This window comes from Elephantulus edwardii, unplaced genomic scaffold (assembly GCF_000299155.1).
Source record: "Elephantulus edwardii isolate Elephantulus edwardi_28Jun2011 unplaced genomic scaffold, EleEdw1.0 scaffold00028, whole genome shotgun sequence".
Lineage (NCBI taxonomy): Eukaryota > Metazoa > Chordata > Mammalia > Macroscelidea > Macroscelididae > Elephantulus > Elephantulus edwardii.
Window position 1 is genome coordinate 16846932 of NW_006399778.1, and position 6666 is coordinate 16853597.

A 6666-nucleotide genomic window follows, 5' to 3' on the forward strand; every position below is an offset into this window, starting at 1 on the left:
ATGAGATAGATTAATTCAGTGACTGGGGTAATGGGAGTAGGTGTGTCAGAGACAGTAAGATTTGCACAGGGTAGAGCAGGGTTGAGGGATCTTGTACATAGGGTCTCTATGAATTGCAGGAGACTCGATGGCACACAACAGCAACAATAACATCTAGAAAAACATCTTGCTGGTATTTTGAAAGGAATTGCATTAATCCTGTTTATGAATTTGGGGAGAATTGGACATTTTTACTGTGTTAAATCATCTTATTCATAAACATGGTCCCTCCATTTATTTAGAACTCTGATTTCTTTTATCAACATTTTGTAACTTTCAATACACAAATTCTACCCACGATTTGGAGATTTACATGAAATATTTCATTTTTTTAGTCACTTTAAATGGTATATTTAATGTCAATATTCACATATTCATTGTTGTAATGTAGAAATAGATTTTTGTGTGTTGATCTTGTGTCCCGTGACCTTGTTGCACTCATTGGTTAGTGTAGGATTTTTTTTTTTAAGATTCCTTGGGATTTTTCTATGTATACTATCATATTTTCTGCAAATAGGATCCGTTTTTTAAATTTACTTCTTCTGATCTTCATGCCTTTTATTTCTTTTTTTTGCGTTAGTGCATTGACTAGAATCTCTACCATGATACTAGATAATAGATTTAGTGTGGACATTCCTGTATTATTCACAATCTTAAGGGGGAAACATTCAGCCTTCCACCATTCACCATGTTGTTTTGTTAATTGCAGAATTTTGTTGTTGTTGTTGAAATAGTGACCCATTATTTTAGTTATCTAGCACCGTTATAGCAGAAATACAAGTGAATCACTTTAACAAACAGAGTCATTTTCAGTTTGAATTCTTAGTTTATGGTGCTGGCTCTAGAGGAAGCCTTTCTCTGTGGGTTGGTTTTTTTTAAAGATAATTTTTATTTATCTATTCATTCATTCATTCATTCATTCATTCATTCTTTTTATGTGTGTGTACCGTCAAATTAGATCTGACTGGTACAGGAGGCGGTTGTTCCTCCTTCTTCAGCAGAGCATCTGGTGGATTTGAACCGTGCATCTCTGGGATTGCAGTGCAGTTTCCTACCACTAGGCCTCCAGAGCTCGCCTCTCTGTTGGTTTTAAAGTTCTAATATCTCTTTTCTGCTCCTGCTCTTCAGTATGTCTTCTTTATTAATTTTTTTCCAGTGTGTCTTCTATCTTCTGCAATCTCCCTTTGCTTCCTTGATTGCTTAATCTGCTTTTTTTTGTATTTAAAAAGATATTAATGTAAGACACACCCTACCCTAATGCTACTTAATTAACATAAGAAAAACCCTTTCTCAAATAAGATTATAATGATAGACGCTGTGTTGTTAGATACCATCCAGGTAGTATCCTGTACAACAGACAGAAGCGAGGCTAGCTAGGTTCTGTGCCATCTGCTTAATCACTGAGCCCCTTGTTAACTGTGCTATAATACGTCATCTCATTGAAGGTCTCCCTCTTTTTCATTGACTTTCTACTTTTCTAAGTTCTTCTCCAGTAAGTACTCCTTTCCTGATGACATGCCCAATGAGTGTGAAACAGTCTCATCGTCTTCCCTTTTAAGGAGCATTTTGGCTCTGCTCCCAGGACAGATTTGTCATCTTCTGGCAGCCCATGGTATATTCCGTGCTCTTTATCAACGGTGTAATTCAAAGACATCAATTTTTCTATTGTATTCCTTATTTATTGTCCAGCTTTACTATGTATATGAGACAACTGAAAATCCTAGGGCTTGAGTCAGGTGCCCTTTGGTCCTTGAGGTAATATCTTTTCTTGTTAACACTTTAAAGAAGTCTTTTGAAGCAGATTTGTCCAATGCAGTATATCATTTGATTTCTTGACTGCAGCTTTTATGGGTGCTGATTGTGGAGCAAATAAAATGAAATCCTTGACAATACCAGTCTTTTCTCTGTTTATCATAATGTTGCTTATTGTTCTAGTTGTGAATTTTTGTTTTCTTTATATTGAGTTATAATCCATGGTGAAGGATGTAGTCTTAGATTTTCAACAGTAAGTGCTTCAAAGCCTCATTACTTTAGGCAAAAAAAATGCTGTATAATCTGCAAATTGTAGCTTGTTAATGAGTTTCTTTCAATCCCGATGCTATATTCTTTTCCAGGTAGTTAAGTTTCCCAGATTATTTGCTCATTATACGTAAAAGGTACAACCACAACACACGCGTCTTTGTCAAGTTCAAACCAGGTAACGTAAACTTTGTTCTGCTTGGACAACTATCTCTTGACCTATTTGTAGATTCCTCATGAAAACAATTGTTTTGTGTTTGGTTATGATCCACACAATTTCTTTTGATCCACAGAGTTGAATGCCTTTGTATAGTTGGTGAAACCTGAATGGTCTCTGATTGAAGCCAAGAACCACGCCAAGGTTTCTCAAAGTTTATTATGCGCCGGGCTACTCAGCAAGGGGGGCTTAGGGGGTTTATATGGGGGTTTGGTAAGCGTGTTTTAGGGGGTTGTGAGATGAGTTGATACTGCAGTGTTTCTGGTCTTGGGAAAGGATCCTAATATGGGGTTTTCTGAGTTCTGGTTCTGGGGAATGTCCTGACATAGGATTTTCTGAGTTCTGGTTTCAGAAAAATGTCTTGACATAGGGTTTTTCTAAGTTCTGATTCTGGGGAATGTCCTGACATAGGATTTTCTGAGTTCTGGTTTTGGAAAAATATCTTGACATAGGATTTTCTGGTTTCAGAAAATGTCTTGACATAGGATTTTTGAGTTGAGCTTCAACCTCTATTTTGATTTTTAGCCTAGCAAACCCCAAGTAAACGTCTTTCTGGTTTCAATCAAGATCCATCTGCGATGATTTCCCTCATTCCCTGTCCTCTTCTGAATTTAGCTTGAATTTCTGACAATTTCCTGTTAATGTACTGCTGTGGAGATTGATAGCACATGTTTCGTAGGGACACAGTTCAGTTTTAAAGTTTTCTATGCTTGTCTGTCAGATATTGTACTAAAGCCGAGCATCTAAATTAAGACAGACTAGGGAGAAGAACTGGCTATCTACTTATGAAATGATAGACCTTCAAAAAGCCTCTGTTTAATGGAGCACACTTGGACTAGACTAGTAGATATGGCACCAGAGGCTGAGCCCTTGTATTGGGAATCACAAAGGAGGAGGAACAGCTGCAAATAGACACTTGTGATTAGAACATGGAATGTGAAAAGTATGAATGTAGGAAAATTGCACATTTTTAAGAAAGAAATGAAATGTAGAAATATTGACATATTAGACCTTGGTGAAATGAGATAGATTGACATAGAAAATTTTGAATCAGAAAATTTCTTGATACCAGAAATGAAAAAGTGAAGAAAAACAGGGTTGAATTAATAGTTAAAAAGACAATTTTGTATTTCAGATCCATCTTGAAATAAAATATTGTGAGCAACAGAATAATACATATACCCATACAAGGAAGGTGTGTTAATACCACTATCATCCAAATAAATACACCAACAACAGGAGCTGAAGAGGAGGAAATAGATGACTTCTACCAACTTTTGCAGTTGGAACCAAGCTGCATTAATAATAATGGGTCACTGGAATGCAAAAATTGGGAAGAGGGAAGAAAGATCAATAGTTGGAAAACATGGACTTGGTAACAGAAATAAAGTTGGAGATAGAATGATAGAATTTTGTATAATCAATGATTTATACATTGCAAGTGTCTTTTATAAGAAACACAAATGATTACTATACACAGACTTCAGCAGATGGTCTACACAGGAATCAGACTGATTACCTCTGTGGAAAGAAAGACTCACTGGAGATGCTCAATATCAACTGTGCAAACAAGTGCAGATTGTGGAACAGACCATCAACTACACATATGCAAGTTTAAATTGAGGCCAAAGAAAATGAAATCAAATTTATGAGAACCAAAATTTGACCTTTAGTCTGTCCCACTAGAATTTAAAAACCATTTCAGAAACAGGTTTGAGGCCTTGAATACTAATGAATGAAGACCAGATGAGCTGTGAGAGGAAATCAAGAATATCATCCATGAAGAATGCAAAAGGTCATTACAAAGACAGAGGAAGAAAAGACCAAGACAGATGTTGAAAGAGTCTCTGACTATTACATTAGAGTGCCAAGAAACAAAGGGAAGGAATCAGGAAGATAAGGAGCTGAAAAGAAGATTTCAAAAGGCAGCTCAGAAAAACAAAATGAAGTATTATAATGAAAAGTGCAAAGAACTGGAATTAAAAAATTAATAATACTAAACTCACTTGACATTTCTTAAGCTAAAGGAACAGAATCACAAATTTAAGCCCCGAGATGCAATACTTACGGCTGCTAATGGCAGAATATTGAATGATCCAGAAAATATCAAAAGAAGATGGAAGGAGTCACCGTACCAGAAAAGAATTGGCTGACACAGAAGAATTTAATGAAACAATGTATGACCAAGAGCCAATGGTGACGAAGGAGGATGTTCAAGCTGTTCTAAAGGAACTGGCAAAAACAAGGTCCTAGGAATTGATGTAATAACAATTGACATTTTTCAACAAATAGATACAGCCCTGGATGTGCTCACCGGGTTGTGACAAGAAATCTGAAGGACAATTAATTACCTGGCTAACTGACTGGAAGAGATCCATATTTATTCCCATCCCAAGAAAAGGTGATCTGAGAGTGTGGAAATTATTGAACAATATCGCATGCAAACAAGATCTTGTTGAAGATTACCCAAAAACAACTGACACAGTACATCACAAAGAAATGTCAGAAGTGCAAGCTCAGTTTAGAAGAGACTGTAAAACTAGGGACATCATAGTCAATGTCAGATGGATCTTGGCTGAAAGCAAAGAGTACCAGAGAAAGATGTATCTGTGTTTCATTGACTATGCAAAGACGTTTGACCATGTAGGTCATAACAAATTGTTACTAACCTTGAGAAGAATGGGAATCCCAGAACACTTGATTGTACTCATGCAAAACCTATACTTGGACCTGGAAGCAGTCATTAGAACAGAGCAAGAAAATACTGCATGGTTCAAAATCAGGAAAGGAGGGCATCAGGGATGCATCCTATCTCCATATCTTTCAATCTATGAGCAGTATAGATCATTTGGGAAGCTAGACATTATGAGGAGGAATGTGGCATCAGGATTGGAAGCATCAATGACTATCATTGGGCAGATGATACAATCTTGTTTGCTGAAATTGAAGAAGACCTGAAGTTATTGCTGCAGAATGTCAAGGACTGTAGTCTTCAATGTGGATTGAAGCTTATCATGAAGAAGACGAAGATTTGTATATGAACTTTTTGAACACTGTATGTAATCCATTATAAAATTTTTATTTATTTAGTTTTAAAAGAAAAGACAAAGATTCTCACCACTGGGCCAATTGGCAGCACCATGATGGATGGAAAAGAAATTGAGGTTGTTAACAATAACAGCTTGCTTGGTCCCACATTCAATACTCTTGGCACCAGCAGTCAGGAAAGCAAGAGATGAATTGCCTTAGGTAAATCTGCTATTAGAGACCTTTCCAGAGTACTGAGAAGCAAGGATATCAGTCTAGAGACTAAGATGTGCCTGATCCATGGATGTATTACTATGCATCAGAGAACTGGACAATAATTAAGGATGACAGAAAAATTGATGCCTTTCAATTGTGGAGATGCAGAAAAGTCTTGAACATACCATAGACCACCAAGAAAACAAAGAGGCCTGTCTTGGAAAAGGTGAAACCAAGTTTCTTCTTTGGAGGCTAGGATTTTGAAGCTCCGTCTCACATAGTTTGGGCATATGGCCAGGAGTGACATGTCCTTGGAGAAGGACATCATGCTCAGAAGGGTAAAGGGACAGCGCAGGAGAGGAAGACCCCAACTGAGATGGATTGATACAGTAAATACAGTAATGGGGGTAGGTGTGTTGGTGTCAGTGAGACTGACTGAGGACAGCGCAAGCTTCAGAGCTCTTGTATATAGGGTTGCTGAGTTGTAGGAGATTCACAAGCACATAACAACAACCAGTAAGATGTATCCCAGTAAGGGATATCCAAAGAGGGAAAGGCCTGGGGAGGGGGTGGAGGAGGTGATGGGAGGGAGGAAGTGCTGAGGGTAGGGAATGGGGCAAATCACAGGCTGCAGAATTGAATGGGTGGATGGGGCAATCCCCCTGCCCCCAAACAATGTACAAGCCTGACAATCTGATTCTGAAAGATCACAGCTGGCAAAGCTATGGAGAGCATTCCACTTACTCTGCACACCTGGGGTGTCCGTGAGTCAGAATAGACTCTGCTGGCAACTAACAACAACAACAGCAGCAGCAGCACTGTGTATTTGTTTAGTTCCTCAGAAAACTGACTGAACATCAGAGGTTTGTCACCTCGTTGTTGATTCTGCTTTGACTGCTGCTATTGTTGTGTTACAGCAATTTTGATCAGGAGACGTGTTAGGGAAGTCAAAGGTAGGGGGGGTGCACACCCATGTTTATCCCGGCTCTATTCACAATAGCAAGGAGTTGGAAACAACCCAGGTGCCCATCAACAAATGAATGGATAGAGAAGCTGTGGTCTAGTCACACAATGGAATACTACGCTGCATTGAAAAACAAGGAACTCATGCAATATTATTCAAAATGGGTGAGCCTGGAGGACATTAT